Source organism: Sarcophilus harrisii, chromosome 2 (genome assembly GCF_902635505.1).
Source record: "Sarcophilus harrisii chromosome 2, mSarHar1.11, whole genome shotgun sequence".
Classification (NCBI taxonomy): domain Eukaryota; kingdom Metazoa; phylum Chordata; class Mammalia; order Dasyuromorphia; family Dasyuridae; genus Sarcophilus; species Sarcophilus harrisii.
This window is the reverse complement of record NC_045427.1, coordinates 32,843,707-32,863,783: the sequence shown is the minus strand read 5'-3', so window position 1 is coordinate 32,863,783 and position 20,077 is coordinate 32,843,707. Positions and strand designations below refer to the sequence as shown.

General features: G+C 35.2%; 1 gene segment (V, D, J or C); it reads left to right on the top strand.

Moving 5' to 3' along the window:
• The window catches only part of LOC100935631, an 824,790-nt gene that overhangs the window by 387,608 nt on the left and 417,105 nt on the right, over nucleotides 1-20,077 (top strand).

Here is a 20,077-nt window from a genome sequence, read left to right as displayed (position 1 = left end):
CAGAAGCCACTTTGGACATGAGGTTTCAACCTTGAAATGGACAAGGGGAAAAAAAGAGAATCCCAAATCTAACATAATTAAACACATAAATCCTCTTTATGTTTCTAGGTGTGGGGGAGAGGAGAGAGAACCCTTAAATATGAAGCTCCTGGCCAAGTTTAGGTTGTGTTCGATCATTGACAGTCAACACTTGCTTTGAATTTGCTAAGATTAGCTGATGTTTTTTTTCTGCACCCAAAACTCATTGTAAAAGTGTTGATAGCAAATAAACATGGTCACTTCCCCAAGCAGGATTCTCCAAGATAAAAAAGATAGCTAAGTTTTAATTCACTCAGCTTATCTAAAAGTAGCAAAACATCTATATCCAGTCCTGACAGATTGCTTTAAGTAGGTTATACATAATTTACAAGAGGCTTCAACCACTCTGGATTATATTACTTTGGAGAGCAGTACCCTTTGTTTGCTATCTAAACAGTTCCAAAGTTCCTATTCTCTCTACCCATTAGTTTCCAACTTTCACCTTCCTTTGGCCCCTCCTCCTATCAGGGAAAATTAAGTTTTACTTGTTATTAGTCTCCTTACTAATAAGGGACTACACATCTGCCTTCACTAATTTTAAATGGATTCATGGATCATGAATCATGATTCATGAACTGATAACTGACTACTTAAATTCTGCAGGAAGAATCTGTACATGTTACATATTTAATAAATGGTCATTTGGAAGGGCCATTTGAATCTCTTACTTTCTTTCCCCTTGACCACTCCAGGGATGCTTTTTGCTGATGCTCAAGTCCATTCTTCCTTCCTTCCCATTTTATTTCACCTTCCTCACTTCCCTCTTGTGTGTGTGTGAAGAGCCTAGTTTGTTGTAGCAGAGGATGGGAAAGAAGTGTAAATCCCCAAAGCTTCTCCTTCACCTGTCCACTACTGCTATTCCCTTGAATTTATTCTTCCCATAATTTGTAATTCTTTTGTTTATTCTGCATATAATGAAGCATTTTATCTCAGGTGCTGGCATGCTCTAAGTGCTAAGTGTAGAATTTTCCAATTTAAAATTTTACTTTTATTTTTAGCAATTTTTCCTTCTCTCTCATTGAACAAAATCCAAGAAAAGTAAAACCGTTCTATCATGTACACATAGTCCAACAAAGTCTATTTCCATATTGGTCACATTCAAAAATTTAAGTTTCACTCTGTATTTTAAATCCATCATCTCTGCAGGAAATAAGTATCCTTATCTTCAGTCCTCTTGAATTATGGTTTGCCAAAAACAACAATTTACAAAGGAGTTGGCCATCTCTGAGTAGAGGTAACTTGTATACAAGTTCAGCCTAAAACAGGCAAACAGGCAGTTTTTCTCTTTTTCAACACATTCTCTGTACAATTAACAAATTGATATTCCTAAATCAGCCAATATCATTAAGTTCCAGGGATCCAGTATCTTTCTTACTGACTAGAATAAAATACTAATTCTTTCATTAAAGCCCACTAAGCCTATATTTACAAGCCAATTACATATGCTTGCCCAGCAAGTGGGAAGATACTACAAAACACTGAAAAGGGCTAGAAGAGGCAGCAGCTCCAGAAACTGAGCCTCTTGGGACATTTGTGGTTGAGAGGATGGGGCTACTGGACTAATGGGATTGTAAATCTTTGAGAGAGAAGACCAAGTGACTTCCAAGACTGGTCAGGTAGTTGAGGAGTTGTGTACATTAGACACTCATCAAATCTTCCATGACCCTAGAGCCCAAGCTTGTACCTCCAAAAATTGGCCCCCACTGGACATTGCAGTCATCTGGCAACAGATTATTGAGGATTTTACTCTCTGATGCAGAAAAACTCAACTCTAGAAGTTCAATAAGCTGGCCCATGTTAGTGATACCAAACCTCTTTTTTAAACCATTTAAATAAAAAAGTTATTTATTTTTAACATTCTTTTTAACATTTTGACATCCAAAATTCTCTTTCCAGTCCCTCCCCAATCCAATGATAAGGCAAGAAATATATCAACTATACATATGAAATCATTTTAAATAATTTTAAAAATTTAGCATTGTAGCAAAAACAATAAGGAAAATGAAAAAAATCATACTTCAATTTATATTGAATTTATCAATTGGTACTCTGAAGGTGGATAGTGTGTTTCATCATAAATCCTTTGGACTTCTTTTGATCAGAATAACTAAGTCTTTGACTGCTGGTCATCATTAGAATATCGCTATTATTGTGTACAATGAACTTCTGGTTTTGACACTTCATTCTGTATCAATCCACATAGATCTTCACAGGTTTTTCTAAAGCCATACCCCTCATTATGTTGCTGTTCTTGTTGCTCAGTGGTTCAATGATAGCTCCAATTTTCATGATCACATTAAGGGGATTTTCTTGGCAAAGATAATAAGAGTAGTTTTGTGATTTCCTTCTCCAGTAGTTTAAGGCAAAAAGTGTTTTCATGATTTGCAAGTGTCACAGAGATATTAAGTATCTAAGATCACATTTATCTCCGGTTAAAATGACTGAGCACAATGCTCTATGCACTAAGTGATGTAGTGACCACCTATCATAACTTGCAACAAAATAATATTCCATTACAACCATAAACTACAGCCTCTCCAGCCATTCCCCAAATAATGAACATCTCAATTTCTAATACTTTACTGTCACAAGAAGATGAGTTGCTATAAATATTTTTGTACATATAGGTGCTTTTCCTTTTTCTTTGAAATCTTTGGTATATAAAACAAGTAATACTATAGTTGGATGAAAGGGAATACACATTTCTACAGACATTTCAGCATAGTTCCAAATTGTTCACCAAAATGGTTGGAATGATTGTGAATTGTGCGTTAGTATCACTAATTTTCCATATACTCTCCAGAATTGGTCATTTTCCTTATTTATCATATTATCCAATCTCATAGGTGTGAGGGGATATCATAGAGTTGCTTTCATTTAAATTTCTTTAATCAATAGTTTCAAAACATTTTAAAATATAACTGTAGCTTTGATTTCTTTTTCTGAAAACTCCCTGATTATGTCCTTTGACCATAATGAGTATTTCATTCTTTTTTTTTTTCAAATATCACTAATGAGATGATAGGGCCAGTGACACCTTAAAAAGTAATAGTTACACTGGGCTTATATCCTAAAGAAATCTTAAAGAAGGGCAAGGGACCTGTATGTGCAAAAATGTTTGTGTCAGCCCTCTTTGTAGTGGCTAGAAACTAGAAATTAAATGGATGTCCATCAATTGGAGAATGCCTGAATAAATTGTGGTATATGAATGTTATGGAATATTATTGTTCTATAAGAAATGACAAGCAGGATGATTTCAAAAAGGCTTATAAAGATTTACAGGAACTGATGCTGAGTGAAATGAGCAGGACCAGGAGATCATTATGTACTTCAACAACAGTACTATATGATGATCAATTCTGATGGACGAGGCTCTCTTCAACAATGAGATGAACTAAATCAGTTCCATTTGTTCAATAATGAATAGAACCAGCTACACCCAGCGAAAGAACTCTGGGAAAGGAGTGTGAACCACAACAGAGCATTTCCAATCCCTCTGTTTTTGTCTGCTTGCATTTTTGATTTCCTTCTCAAGTTAATTTTACCTGATTTCTAAGTCCGATTTTTCTTGTGCAGCAAAATAACTGTATGGACATGCATACATATATTGTATTTAACATATACTTTAACATATTTAACATATATTGATCTACCTGCCATCTGGGGGAAGGAGGGGAAAAGTTGGAATAGAAGGTTTTGCAAGGGTCAATGCTGAAAAATTACCCATGCATATATCTTGTAAATAAAAAGCTATTAAAAAGGGAGTAATAGTTACTCTTACTGTTTATTGGCATTTCACTCAATTTCTTCACTTTGAGATTCAGACAACTGAGCAAGTGTGTCTACTGTCATCATGAAGATATAGCTTATATCTGATTTCTTGCTCTCCTGGGGAGGTGGGAGGGAAGGAAGAGAAGGAAAAATAATTTTGAGTTCAAAATTTTACAAAAATAGATGTTGAAAACTATCTTAATAAGTAAATGGAAAAAAGAAAATATTATTAATAGAAAAGTGAGCAGAAATTATGTCATCAACATAAGATTTCTGTTAGCTAGAAGGCTGTTCAATATATACTACATTCAAAAGGTTTTGGTCAAGTATAGATTTTTGGATGGCAAATAAGTCCTGAATTACAGTGACAAACCTTATGTTCATGAAGAATCTCTCTAGTATGAATTCGCCAATGTACACTAAGACATTGCTTACTCCTAAAGGGCTTTCCACACTTATTACATTCATAAGATCTCTGTCCAGTATGAATTCTCTGATGTACAGTAAGATTTGACTTCCTATCAAAGGTTTTCCCACATTCACTACATTCATAAGGTTTCTCTCTAGTATGATTTATTTTATGGGTAATAAGATCTGACTTATGAGGGAAAGCCTTCCCACATTCCTTGCATTCATAAAGATTCTCTCTATTATGAATTCTCTGATTTAAGACCTTCCCACATTCATCACATTCATAAGGTTTCTCTCCAGTATGAATTCTCTGATGGAGACCATATTCTGAGTTGTAGATGAAAGCCTTCCCACATTCCTTACATTCATAAAGAATCTTTCCAGTATGAATACTCAGATGCACAGTAAGTTGTATCTTACTACTGAAAGTCTTCTCACATTCACTACATTCATAAGATTTCTCTCTATACCATTCTTTGCTCCCTGAAAGGAAGAATAAAGAGCTGGTTAATCCTGCCGTTTCTTTCATTTCCATAGTCTTCCACTTCCTCAAAAGATTTTAGAACTACTCTTTTGCTTTTCCATATAATACTACTCACTACACTTTCCCTAAGGATCACAATTTATCTTATATGAAATATTATTTAAAATAAATTAAAATATAAATTGATTGGTATGAAATTACCTGGAAAGATGAGTAAGAAAGATGAATTTACTCAATTGTGAATGGTTGACATTTGAATGGAATAAAGAAATGAAAGCCAATTCATAAAAACTGACTTTTGAAAGTTTGAGAAAGTAGCCTTAGGGCAACTAAATGGCACAGAAGATAGATTGTGATGACCGCGCTAGCACCCAGGATACCTCAGAATCAGCAGGAGTCAGGATGAGCAAAAGTCCTTGGTCTTTATTCTTGGTCTTTAGGAGTAGAAGTGTACAGGATGGAAGCAGAATCTCTGCAACCGCCTTCTTCCTCGTCTACCACCAAAGTAACTCTGGCTAGTCTTACTCCACCCCCTAGCCCCTCCTACAATCCTCCATATACACCAATCATCGAGCCAGCCCAGGATAGTGGGAAGGGCCATTTTCCAAGCATATGCCCATAGAGTATTGTCCACTTGGTAGTTAGCCTCAAGTGCTCGGCTGTCCTGACTTCAATGCCATCAACTCAAGAGTTTTAGCCGTCTACAATAGATGGCTGGTCCTAGAGTCAGGACTCATTTTTCTGAGATCAAATCAGGACTCAGAAATTAGCTATGTGACCACAGGCATGTCAATTTATGATGTTTGTGTAAAGTCTATTTTTATAAAGTGACTTGGAGAAGGAAAAGGCAAACTACTCCCTTATTTCTGCCAAGAAAACTCTGCATTCAGTAGTGAAGAGTTGGACATGTTGAAAAAATGACTGAATAACCACGAAATATATCCTTACTACTTAAAGTGGAAATAGAAAAAAAAAAAAAAAAAAAAAAAAAAAAAAAAAAAAAAAAAAAAAAAAAAAAAAAAAAAAAAAAAACACCGAACAGAAAGAAATAGAAGAATTGGTAGGCTATTGATATGAAAAGATATAAAAAGAGACATAGAATAAATAGAAGAAAGAAAAATATGTGGAAAAGATCATATCAGACAATTGTAGCCATAAATTTCTGCTAAAAATCCAACATATCTACATGGTAAGAAATTCATTAAATTTGTAATTTAATTCCAAGCTTTAATTCCAAAAAGGTCCAAAAAGTCATATAGGTACTATTCACAAGAGAAATTATTAATAATTGCCTAAAACAATATTGAAATTCTGGTAATCAAAGAATTGAAACTCAAAACAATTTGAAAGTATCATCAAATAGTCATCAGATTAGTTAAGATTCTTTAAAATGATAATTTTGGAAGTTATGCTGAAATAGGAACTTATTAAACTGTTACATGATACTGACTGTTTGATTTATTGTTATCCTTGAGAATGTATCTTCCCTTCTTTTTTTGATTCAAAACAACAAAGCAGTTTTTTCTCAAAAGCAACAACAATTTAAGCTGTAATTACAAAACTTTATAATCACTGTCCTAATGATCCCACTGCTAGGTCTACATCCTCAAAATGTTACTGAAAGCAAACAAAAACATTTTTCAAAAATATTTACATAGCTTTTTGTGAAATACAAAATGCTCAAAACCTGTGGATTCAATGATTCAGTTATCACCAAAACAACAACAATAAAGCCTTTCACTGGAACATATTATCGTGCCTTTAAAAACTTGATTTCAAAGCAGCTAGAGAAACAGGATAACATAAAACATGATAGACTAATAGAAGGGGAATTAGATTAAGATAAAATATTTTACAAAGTACAGCAGCAAAGAAAGAAACATAAGCGTTTGGTTAAGCAACAGAGCAAAAAGTATCAGAAAAGAAAACAAAAGCCAAAAGGGCATATTAATATTTTAAATGATATGCTTATTTTAAATGGGAGAATGAATTCTTATAACCGAGGCAAGAGAATATATTTAAAATAAGATAATTTTCAATGAACAGGACAGATATAACTAGCCCACAGAGAGATAAACACTTTCTTTGAAAACAGACTTATGTGAGTAAAGAGATACATAAAAAAAGAACTTCTTGAATTAAAAAGTGACATTTTAAATTCTCAATAGGCTTTGATGATATCATAAGACTACCTCTTTCAACGTGTTAAAAGAGGTTTGACTAAAAATGATCAACAGAGCAGGAACAATGAAGGATGTTCTATTAAGTAGGAATGGGTTATTAAGTAGGACTTAGGAAAAAGTGTTATCTGATTCTGCTCAGACAATGAAAACAATTCAAATATGATTAACAAAAAATATCTTGGATTTGAACCAAAAGAGAGAGGAAGGTACATTCTCAAGGATAACGATAAGTCAACCAGTCAGTTTCTAGATATACAAGACATACTAAGAAAAGACCTTTATCTAGGAAACAAGTAGCACAAGTACTGTGTCTCTTGGCCACACATGGGCTAGGAATAATTTTCTTTTGTATGCCAAAGAATAACTGTTAAAATCTTAAATCAACATGGTATAATATCAAGACTGCAAAGGGGTAACTACTCTTACCCAAAGAGACCAAGTTTCTATAGTTCTCCAATATCAACTCTCTGTACAACTTTTTCTGAGATGGGTTCAAATGAACCCACTCCTCTTAGGTGAATTCCACAGCCACATCCTGGAATGTCACTGATTCCTGAAACAACAAAAATATTTGTGCCTACCCAGGAATAACTCTAATTATTATAATTTTTGAATATAAATTCCCTCTCAGTAGGAATTATAAATTGCAGGTCTGCACTTTGAACCCAATTCAACTCAACTTAAGATTCAAAGATATTTTAACTGTTCCATGCTCCCATGCCCTTTTTCTATAACCAGAACAAAGTCACAGATGAGTTTAGACACAACACACTCATAAGACCACTCTTTGGGGTAGCAATGAACTGGAAACACACTGAATTCTCATCAAAAAAAGGACTTAAAAAACTGGCATATGGCTATATTATACTATTTGAAATGACAAGAGGAATTTTGAAAAGCACAGAAAATGTGAATTAACTGACGCAGTGTGAAATAAACTGAGCATTATACACAAAGAATACAAAACATTTTCTTTTAAAAAGAAAAAGATGCTGAGCTCTGAGTAACGGAAAAAAATTAAAACTACTGGAGAGGAGAACATTTTTTGAATTTTCCAGATTTCATTATAACTGGCATTTTTGTGTAACTGTTTCTTTGCTATGAAGAAAAACATAACTTTTTTCTAGAAATGACTTACGTGAATAGCAAAAGACAGGATAGAAAAATATCCTTTCCTAATTGTTCACTAAACGACGCTTTTAAAAATGCATTCTAGAAATATGCCAGAATCTCAAGTCACTAGCCTAAGATTTGTAGAATGCACTTTCTCTTTCTTGAAACTTGGCAGGTCACTTTTCTAGTTCTAATTCCTTTCTCCAAGGTCTTTCAGGGATATCTGAGAATGACTAAGTCATCAGACACTTTGTATACTTCTTTCAATACAACTGAATCCCCTTTTCCAGTTCTAATTCCCTTTTCCAAGGTCTTTCAGGAATATCTGAGAATGACTAAGCAAACACTTTGTACACTTCTTTCAGAATAATTGGATCCCATCTGACTCCTTTTACTTTGATTATCCATCTCAAATTGACAACTCTTGGGCTCTTGATCTTCATTTTTCAAATTGAAAACTAAATCCAAACAAGAGCCTAGTTGTTTAACCTTCTTTCAGGCATGCCTCTTATCATCATCCCATATATCTCTAAATATGGTCCTCATTTTAATTATCATGATTAGTTATGCTTCAATTCAATTAGCTACTAAGAAATATAGCTTATCTTTTTGTATTGAAAGGAATTGGAAATTGAGGTACCCATCATTGAGCTCCTCCATTTGGGGAATGGCTGAATAAGTTATGGTATATGAATATAATTGAATATTATTGTCCTATAAGAAATGATGAGGGGCAGCGAGGTGGTGCAGTGGATAGAGCACCAGCCCTGAACTCAGGAGGACCTGTTCAAAAAAGTCCTTGGACCTTGGATACTAAACACTTCCTAGCTTTGTGACCCTGGGCAAGTCACTTAACCCTAATTGCTTCAGAAAAAAAAAGAAAAGAAAAGAAAAGAAAAGAAAGAAAGAAAGAAAGAAAGAAAGAAAGAAAGAAAGAAAGAAAGAAAGAAAGAAAGAAAGAAAGAAAGAAAGAAAGAAAGAAAGAAAGAAAAAGAAAGAAATAACGAGCAGGCTGCTTTCAGAAAAGCCTGGAAAGACTTACATAAATTGATGCTAAGTGAAGTGAGCAGAACCAGGAGAAAACTGAACATAGTAACAAGATTATATGATGATGGACTTGGCTCTTTTCAACAATGTGGTGATTCAAGGTAATTCCAATATACTTGGGATGGAAAATGCTATCCACATTTAGAGAGAGAACTATGGAGATTGAATGTGAATTAAGCATAGTATTTTTGACTTTTTTTTGTTTGTTTTTTCCTTCTTGTGGTTTTTTCCCCTCTTTAGTTTGATTTTTCTTGCACAACATGACAAATATGGAAATATGTTTAAAAGGATTGCACATTATATCAGATTACTTGCAAAATTGGAAAATAAAGTCTTACAAAAATGAATGTTGAAAACTCTTTACATGTATTTGGAAAAATAAAATACTCTAGAGGAAAAAAAGAGAAAGTAGACATATGGATTTTGTAAAAGTATAACTGAGTCTTAATTATGTCTTCTGACACAGTCTGGTGTTCTTTTCTTTATACTTTGCTGCCTTTTACTTTTTAATTCAATTCTCTTTAAGGTAGTAGTACTTCCCCCAAAAGCAGATTTGAATCCAGCACTTGAATCTTAAATCCTTAATATATATTAGATAAAAAGATATGACCTATCAGGGTATTAGGAGGAAGGACTACTCACAAAAAAAAAAAAAAAAAAAAAAAAGGATTCTTCTCATCCTTCTTCTTTGGGTCCCAAGAACCTTAACAAAATCTATTTTCTACCACTCCTACTTTCCCCTTCCATGGTGTAGGAAAAGGGGTAAACTCATTGTAACAAAGCAGATTATATTATAGTAATAAAGTTATATAATAACTATCTATTTCCCTCTCTCTCTGTCTCTCTGTCTCTGTCTCTCTGTCTCTCTGTCTGTGTCTCTCTCTCCTCTCTCTCTCTCTCTCTTTCTCTCTCTCTCTCTTTCTCTTTCTCTGTCTCTCTCTCCTGGTCTATCCACAAAGTATCTTGTTTTTTAGTACCAACTGCTCCAATCTGGCAAAAGGCAGATTCAAGTGTTGCCACCCATGTCCGCCACCTTCATCTCCAATGTACACACTTATTGCACTGCTTTTAAGTGAGATAATTTACCTCCATTATACCTCTCCTTTTCTCCTTCTCTCGCTGTATTTCTTTTTCATATGTTTTTTAAAGATATCATTCCATTATATTCAACTCATACCTGTGTATACACCTAACTATTCTAAGAATGATAAAGTTCTTAGCATTTACAAGTATCATCTTCCTGTGTAGGAATTCGAACAGTTTAAGCTTGATGAAGCCCTTTTTGATTTCTTTCATTTTTTTTTTATGCTTCTTTTGAGTCTTGCATTTGAAAGTCAAAATTTCAATTCAGCTTTTTTTTTCCAATTGAAAATGCTTAAAAGTTCTTTATTTCACTTTCTAGCCATTTTTTTTCTCTGAAAGAATATAATCATTTTTTGCTGGGTAAGTGATTTTTCCATGTAATCTTAACTTTTTGCCCTCCAGAATATCCTTTCTCAAGCACTTTCTTTCAATATAGAAGCTGCTAAAGCTTATGTTATGTTTACTATGCCTGTAAGATATCTGAATTGTTTCTTCCTGGCTTCTTGTAATGTTTTCGCTTTAACCTGGGAATTCTAGAATTTGGTTATGATATTCCTTAGTTTTTATTTGGGGATCTCTTTCAGGAGGTGATTGGTAGATTCAATTTTGCTCTCTAGTTCTAGGGTATCTGAGCAGTTTTCCTTGAAAATTTCTTGAATGATATCTGGGCTTTTTTATGGGTGAAAGGGGAAGGGTGAGAGAATTGTGACCTTCAGGTATTCTAATAATTTCTAAATTATCTCTCCTGAATCTAGTTTTCAGTTTTTCCAATGAGATGTTTTATATTTCCCTTTTTATCCTTTTGATTTGATTTTATTCTTTCTTTTTGTCTTATGACTAGCTTCTACTTACCCAATTTTACTTTGCACAGCTCTGTCTCACCTAAATCCAACTCATGAACAAGCCAAGACATCACCCTCATGAAGTCATTGATCCTCTTCCAGAACAAAGAATAAATAACAACAACAAAAAGAATGGCTATCCCAGTTTGCAGCTCCAGAAACAGTGTGTTAATATACCTGTTTTCATGCAGCTACTCCAGCTTTGTCAACTATGCCAATCAGATGAATGAGGCAGAAACTCTTTAATTTGCCTTTATTTTACGGTTTATATTATTTAATAGAATTATATGATATGTCTTTTCAAAAGCTTTGCATCTATTGACATAATCATGTGATTATTATTGTTTTTGTTATTAATACAACTTATTATGTAGGCATTTATTCTTATATTAAACCAACCCTAAACTCCTAAAATAAATCAAATATCGTCATCAGATATCAGTGTATAGCTGTGATACATGGCTGTAATCTTTTTCTCTGGTTTAGGTAATATCAAATTGGTATGTATAAAGAATTTGGTATAATTTTTTTCAAAGAGCTTTATATAATATTTAATTAAATTCATTAAATGTTTGATATAGTTACCTTATAAATCCAGAGATTTTTTAAAATTTCATATACTTTATAAGCTCACTTATACCTTACTCAACTTCTTTTCTAAAATTAGTTTAAGGCCTTTATTTCTTATTCTGTTAATAGAGGCATTAAACACAGAAACACACTTACAAATAAATGCATACACCCAATTTATTTAGATTGTCAGGTTTATTGGCATACAACTGGGAAGAATACTTTCTAATAGATTATTTTACTTCTTCATTTGTTATACATATACCTCTTTTTCATTTATGATACTGGCAATTTTGTGTTTTCTTCCTCTTTTACTTGCCTGTTCCCTAAGATTGAAGGGCTGGATGGAGGGGCAGTAAATTCCTCCCAAAGTCTTTCCCTACAGAGGTCTCAGACTTCTGCATCTGGTAGTTTCCAACTCCAAAAATGTCATGCCCTAGAACTAAGTACCATACCCTAACTCTCTTCCTTTTCACCTTTCTTTTATAAGTCATCTTCCCTCATTAGGTTGTAAGCCATTAGACCACAGAAAATGTCTTTCTTTTTCTTATTTGTATCACCATCACTTAGTAGAGTGCCTTGAATATAAAAAGAAGTTAATAAATGTTTACTGACTACAGACTGAGTTCCAAGAATCAAAATACTGAAAAAATTAAGGGAAAACACGACAAAAAAAAAATAAAATAAGAAACACTAGATTCCCTAAAAGATGTAACCAAACATAAAGCCTGAATGCCATATTAAAAATTACAAAATTTCTCAGATATATTAGAACCAAAATCAAATAAAGAATAGAAAACTTTTCTTCTGTCCTCCTGAAATAAAAAATAAAAAAATTGAAAACTAATAGTAATATCAGCAAAAATCCTGAGCTTCCAAGTCAAAGGAAAAAAATAATATAGCAATCAGTCAGAATTAAAGACTTCAAAGTATCAAGTTGTTAGGATCATCTAAGATTCTCTTTTACAACTCTTACAATGGGGAAAAATATCTAAGAGGATTATATTACAAATGGTAAAAGGTAAAGGCTTATAGTAAAGTATAAGAAACCCTATAAAACAGTAATACCACATGGAAAACATGAATCTTTAACAAAAGAGGATTTTGTAGAATTTGTGATAAAAAGACCAGATTGAGGAGAAATACCCGAAAGATAAAAACAAGTGAAAAGTGCAAGTTGGAAAGCCAAATGCTTTTTAAATTATTTTTATTATTATTAAAACTTTTTATTTTCAAAATGTATGCAATGATTATTTTCAACATTCACCCTCCCAGCCAAATACTTTTAAGCCATTGAAACAGTCTAGGAAGTTCTTAAATCCAAATATCCAAGGACAGGAAAAGAAGTATCCTGTCAGAATCCCATAGACTTTAAGAATAAAAGGACAGAGAATAAAAGAAGTCACAAGATTTAAAATGTGGGTTTTTTTTTGTTCAGATTTATCACTTTTAAGTGAGAAAAGAAACCACACTAGGAATGAAATGTGAAAGAAGGGGGAGGATTTCACTATTTCTCAGAATTGGGGTACAGGAGAAGAGCATACAAACATGAAGGATAAGAAGGAAAAGAATAACTCATTAACTTTGTATCTGAAGGGGACAAAAGAAGGTAGACTACTACACACGTACATAACCTGTTGTTCAAAGGAAACATATCTAAGGAGTAAAGTCATATACAGAATAAAAGTGAGAGGCTGTAATAAAATTATCAGATGAATTCAAAAGACCAGGAGTTGCAATTGTGCAATCAAAGCAAAAATAAACATTCACAGTGTAAACAAGGTAAGCATGTTATACTGAAGGGAACCAATTATGACAAGCCAATATCAATATTAAATATTTAGTTCCAAATATCTTACCATATAAGTTCATAAAGGAAAAAAGTCACGATTAAACATGATAGTAAGAAAACAACAGAAATCATATGTTTATATCAAAAGTCAAAGAAAAAGTTTTTGACAAAACACAACAGCCACTGGTATTAAAAAAACATTGGAAAAAATCGGAATAGATGAATCTTTTCTTTAAACAAGGAGTATGTATCAAAAACCAAGGGCAAGCATTATCTGTAATAGGGACAAACAAGAAGCCTTCCCAAAAAAGGGCAGAGATGAAGCAAGAATGGTCATTGTGAACACTTTTATTAAATGGTATACAAAAAATGCTAATTATAGTAATAAGATAAGAAAAAAGAAACTTAATAGAGCAAAATTTGAGCAAAACTATCATACTTTGCAAGTGATATGATGGTATATTTAAGGGAACCCTAGATAACCAATTAAAAACAATTTGAAATAATGAAGAACTTTACCAAAATCACAAGATATAAAATAAACTCACATCAGTATTTCTACATATTACTAAAAAAACCAAAACAAAAGAAAACAAAAGAAACTCAGCAATAAGAGATAGAGAAATTCCATTAAAAATACCCACAGGGGACAGCTAGATAGTGCAATGAACAGAGCACAGCCCTGGAGTCAGGAGAACCTGAGTTCAAATCTAATCTCAGACACTTGATACTTAACTAGCTGTGTGACCTGGGCAAGTCATTTTAACTCCAATTGCCTTGCAAAATAAAATAAAATAATCACAGACAGTATAAAATACAAGAGAATCTACTTGCTAGACCAACCCAAAAATTATTCTAACATAATTATAAAGCACTTTCTAAATAAAGAGATTTAAACAGTCAGAGAAATATTAATTACTCCTGGATAAGCTAGCTTAGTAAAATAAAAATGAATTTTAAAAAACTCACAAGAATATTTATAGCAGCTTTATTTGTGGTGGCAAAGAATAAAGATTTGAGCAGATGTGAAGGAATCTTTTAAGAATGCAAGGGAGAACTCCTAGAATTTGGGGTAATTCCTGGAATGTAACCCTTTCTGAAATAGTGTGAAACTGAAGGGAATTCAGAGGATTAGGAAAGCAAAAGGTTAACTGTAGGACTTGAGTGAGACACACTGGATTCTAGCTGGTTAAGTTTCTATTCAATTTTTGATCTATCTAGTCTAATTGCTCTCTTATGAGAAAACTTTAATTGTGGTAACTGAGAAACCTCATTGACCTTAGTCCTTCATGTCTAGGAAACTGGACAACTTCTCCCTGCTATTTAGAATCTCTTAACCAAGAACCTATATTATGCTGACTAGAAAGCTGGTCTCATCAATGACTGATGTAAAGAGTTGCTGACAATTGTACATCTCAAGTAATTCATGTCTTATTTCAAGACTGACCACTCAGTTATTGTTTCCATGTGCCTTTGTTTACAAACACTGATCTGTAAACAATCAGTTTACAAACACTGATGAGGGAAAGGGATACTTTCTGTCTCCCCTCGGCTCAGAACTCTGCCTCAGTCTCTTTTATTGTATGTGGGATAATTTTAATCATCACACTGATGAGATCAAATTATTGTTTACTTGATAGTTTCCTCTTTCACTCACCATAGATGAATATCAGTTGAAGAATGACTGAATAAGGTGGGGGCTATGACTGCCAGAACAACATTGTATACTAAGAAATGGACAACATGGTGACCAGCAATGGCAATATTGTAACTATGATAAGCTGTGAAACACTTGGTTACTTTAATCCATATAGTGATGCATGGAAATTCCAAAGGATTCAAGCTGAAAAATGGAGAGAGAACTGATAAACTCTGAAGGTAGATAAAAGATTTGATTCTTTATACTTTCTTTTAATTTAATGCCTTAAAAATTTTTTTCTTTTGCAATATAGGTAACATGGAAATGCTTTTCATGTGTTGATATACATAATGGGTATTTTATTGCTTCCCTAGCCAATATGTGTGGGGAAGAGGAAGGAGGGAGAGAAAGAATCTGGAATTCAAAGTTTAAAAAGCAATGTTAAATTTTGTAGTAAGGGCCTGGAATAAAATTATTTCTCCAGTATCTTCTAGCTCTAAATATGTAGTTCTCTGATGGCCAAAATTCTATAATACATAATATTATAAATTATGTAATATTCTTATATAACGCATAAGAATATATAACTATCCCGTGGTCTTTGCACTTGGAGGGTGTTTCTGGGGAGCCGCTCATCTGCCCGGGCCTGGTGGTCAGTCGGGGACTATCGTCTCCTCAGGGGCACCGCAGAGGCCACTAGAGGCCGAGGTCTTGGGGAGGAAAGGAGGCCCAGGAGAAGTCCCATTTCTCACTAAGGGGGACCCTAAGGCGTGTGTAGGGGGGAGGGCAGAAGGAGACGGTCACTGGAGGGGACACCATCTCCTTCAGAGCTCAGACAGGATGAGAGACGAGAGGAGGATCCCGGCGGAGGAAGAGCTCCTAGAGTGGCTGCTAGCAGACAGGACCAAACTTCGGACAGGAGCCCCCTGGCCTGGAGACGCGGAGCCCCCAAGTCAAGTGGGGAGGCGTGTCTCGGGGCGATTGCGATCCGCCCCCTCCGTGCTCCACCTACGTTGCCCCACCTCATCCTCGCCTACAGCTTTGCGCAGGCGCTGCCTCGGGAACACTCAAGTATTTTTTCCGTCGCTCCCCTTTGTGTGCTCCCCAGCCAGTCCCTGGGGGTCCCGGGTTCCCAGTTGGGATTTTGGCTGTACCCAGCCTCGCGTTCGGGTGCCGCTCACCCTGTCACAGCTGCTGGAACCGTAGTAGATGCGACACGGCAGTGGTTTTAGAAACAAGCGTTTATCCTCTAACCCGGGGCTTGAAAAAGATGCCTGTCGAACGAAAGAGGCCTTCTGGGAATCGTAGTCTCAAGACTGTTGCATCGCGGGCCTGGAATGAGAATCGGAACCTCCCTGATTGCGCCGCTCCTAGGGCACTAATGGACTAGGAACCCCGCCCACCACCCCCTACTTCCACCACCACTCTGCCAACTTTCAGACTGGGTAGGGCTAGCAGTGTAAAAGGAAACAAAACGATAAAAATAAAGTTAAATGAAACCCCCCCATCCCACTAATCTGCATTTAGATTCATCACTCTGGAGGGGATGGGGTAGTATTTTTCATCATGTGGCCTTTGAAATTGTCTCGAGTCACTGTCGAGATTAGTGGGGCTTTGGGCTGCTGGGGGCTCAAAGATTAGAGCGCTCAATTCAAATACACGCTTACTAGCTGTGGGACCCTAGACAAACCACTAATCCCTATTTGCCTCAGATCTCTAAAATGAGAGGGAGAAGGAAATGGCAAAACCACTCCGGTATTTGCAAAGAAAACCCCAAGGAGAGTCACTAAGACTCAGAAATGGTGCAACAATAACAACATTTCCTGATCACAGCAGTGAAAAGATGGATTCTAATTTTATTCTAATCTAAATCTAATCTAATCTAATTCATAGATTCCATAAAGGAATGTTAGCAAGTCTCAGTGATGTATTCATCCGGTAATATACATTTAGTCAGTCTAGTCAATTTGGATGGGGTTTTCATTTGCACAGTTATTACACATATATGTACATATACATATATGTGTGTGTATATATATATATATATATATATATATATATATAATAGCTGTGACATCTTGCTAGTTCATGAATAGAGATTGGCCGCTAAAACTGGCTCCATGATTAAGATTAAACATATCCACATGTGCCAGCAAAAAGAATTGTTAGTGAAGTATTAGGGAGTCGGTTGAAAGATTTCAAGAAAATTTTCTTGTACCTGTAAAAAACTTTATTAAATCAAATCTGAAATACTAGGCCCTAAAGGAGTCTAGCAATTAGAAAGGCTTTTGATATTAAAATTTGGGACTTAATCTGTACACTAACAAGCTGTAAACAAGTTGTAAATTTAAAGGGAACTTAGAAGAAGGAAGGAGTCAGGAAGGATCATAACTTTAGGAAAGGGAGAGGTCAAAAGATTTTACAAAAAAACAAGTAAGTCAGAATGGGAGTTTTTCAGGAGATGGATAAAGAGCAACAAATGAGTTTTATTGCTCCACAGTCCTAAACTAGATATACAGATTTTTATTGCTTCACATCCATTAGTTAGAAAAGCAATTTTTCACTACTAATTTTTCACTGTGATCCATCATTAGCATGCCTAAATTAGGGTAAAAGAAAATAAAGGAAAATAAAAAGAAAAGAAAAGAAAAGAAAATCAACCTATGCAATGTAGAAGTCATTCTTCTTTGGAGAGAAAAACTAAAAATAAAAACTGTGTTGCTAGATATCATTTTTTCTCTTCTTTGATTTCTCTTTTTCTTCTAACATGACTTTTTAAAAAAAGACTTTTTGTCATCCTCAATTTTAGCCTCAGCTTTTCTGAGTTTTGACATTTCTGATACATTTTTCCTCCCAGGACCATACCCTGCTCATATGTTGATTCTTTCTTATGTGGTCTTGCTTCTATCCTCTGTACTTTTTTTTTTTCAGTCTAAGTTGGTTGGGGAGTTTGTCATGTATATATTTGATCTGTCTAAACAAAACTCATTTTTCTGATTGATTGGAATTCTCTCTCACTTTCCTTCCCTCCATCCCTTCCTTGTTCTTGACCTTTTATCACTTCTGGGCTGATTTTCCTCTAAAACATTTTACTTCAAGGGAATATAACTCTGAACCTTTCCTCTAGACCAATTCAAATCTGCTTTCTCAAAATCTAGAGTACATTCAGACTAATTTTTTTCTTTTTGTAGTTTTGTTCTAAGATAAACATTTTTAATAACAAGAATATACTTTATAAAATCAAAAATACAACTTAAACATTTTTTCATTCATAAGTTTCAAAATCTAAGGCCCATGTACAGTTTTACATTTTTACCCACACTAAAAACTTTTTCAAATATAACTGTCATAGCCATATAAAACATCATACGACTTACATGTTTAGAATACAAGTGATAATGAAATTTTTCTCCAGCAATCAAATATATCTGGATTAGGAAAAGTTCATAGGTGAAAAAAATCACTTAAATCATTGTTTAAAACAAATAAAGGAGAGGGAAGTTTTAACATGTTTAAGAATCACTTAATGGCAAAGTAATTAAAAGTTTCTGTTTTCATTTGATGAATCTTTTAACAGATTAAGAACTGCTCTACCAATTCTTGGAGAGGGGAGAGAGAAGGAAAGTTCTTTTTAGAAAATTTGGACTTTTCTATTTCTTCTGCAGTGTCTGTCTTGTTGTCCGTGATCTTGCCTGTATCACAATGACTCAACAATCCTACTTGCCAATTTTTTCAATAGTAAGAGATAACTAAAAAGAACCTAGGTTGGTGCAGTGAAGTAGGGAAAGACCTGAGTCCAAATTCAACTTCAGACACTTACTAGGTATATAACCCGGGGCCAGTCATTTCACCTTAATTTCCACTTGTGTAAAATTGAGATAATAACAGCACCTGTTTCCCAGGGTCGTCCAAGAGCCAAATGAAACACTCATTGTAAAGTACTTAGCACAGAACACAGTAAGCTCCATGTAAATGTTAGCTCTTCTTTGCTTTTTGTCTGTCCAGGTCAGAGGACTTGCCCTCCCCAAGTACAGCTGAATGTGCTCAGATCTCCTGAGACCTTGTCAGTCTCTTGACAGAGTAAACAGTGGCTCTGCCTTGTCTCCCTGGTCAGTTGTCATCATGCCCTGCTCTTCTGCTCATTTCACTTTACACGAGTTCAAGTAAGTCTTTTCAGGTTTTGCTGCTCCTCGTTTCTTATCGCACAATAAGACTCCATACAATTGTTAAGGTCTAGATTTGAGGTACCTAAATGAAATTAGGGTTTAGTTAAGGTCTAGTGGCAGGTAAATGCCACTACTGCTACTAGACCAGCGGCGGAGTTCCCAATGAAGGAATTTATTGGCCCCGAGAGCTAGATTGGTAAAAGAGGTTTATTATTGAGTTTAGAAGTAGGAGACAGGTGAAGGTAGAGACAAAGAGGGCACTGGACTGTCCAGTGGACAGAGGGTCCTCACATGGCTGGCATGTTTGGAATCTCTGCAAAGAGGGGGTCCCAGCGTGGCCCTTTTATAGTAGGAGACTTGGCTCGAGGGGCTTTGGGGTGTAGCCCCAAAGTTGGCTCAGTAGGGATGGGGCTGGGACAGGTCTGGATCTTCTATTGGAATTCAAAGGGACCAGGATTTGTGAGTTAAAGGGTAATTTACATTATTAACTAGGAGGGGGTTTGGGAATCAAAGATAGGAAGTTTTCCCACATCACAATCATTTACAGCAACTTAGATGCACCAGCTGACGGGCTTCCCCATTTCCAGCTCTCAGCCACCACTAAGAAGCTACTGCACATTTTGTGGTGTGTATGAGTCTCTTCCTGTGAGAAATAAGTCAGTGGGACCCGGATTCTAGTCCAATCAGGACTGATCATTTGGTAGCATCTGATCATTAAATATCTGTCCATACGGCCCGGGAGCGCGCGCCCCGGCCACCCCCGGACACCTGTGAGAAAGTTTCCCTTCCCGGCCGCAGGCATTTAAGTAACTGGAGCGCTCTGACTGCCCAAGTAAACAGGCAGCCGGGCACGAATCAGGACTGGAGGAGCCCGACAGTTCTGAGAGCGCAGGAGTAG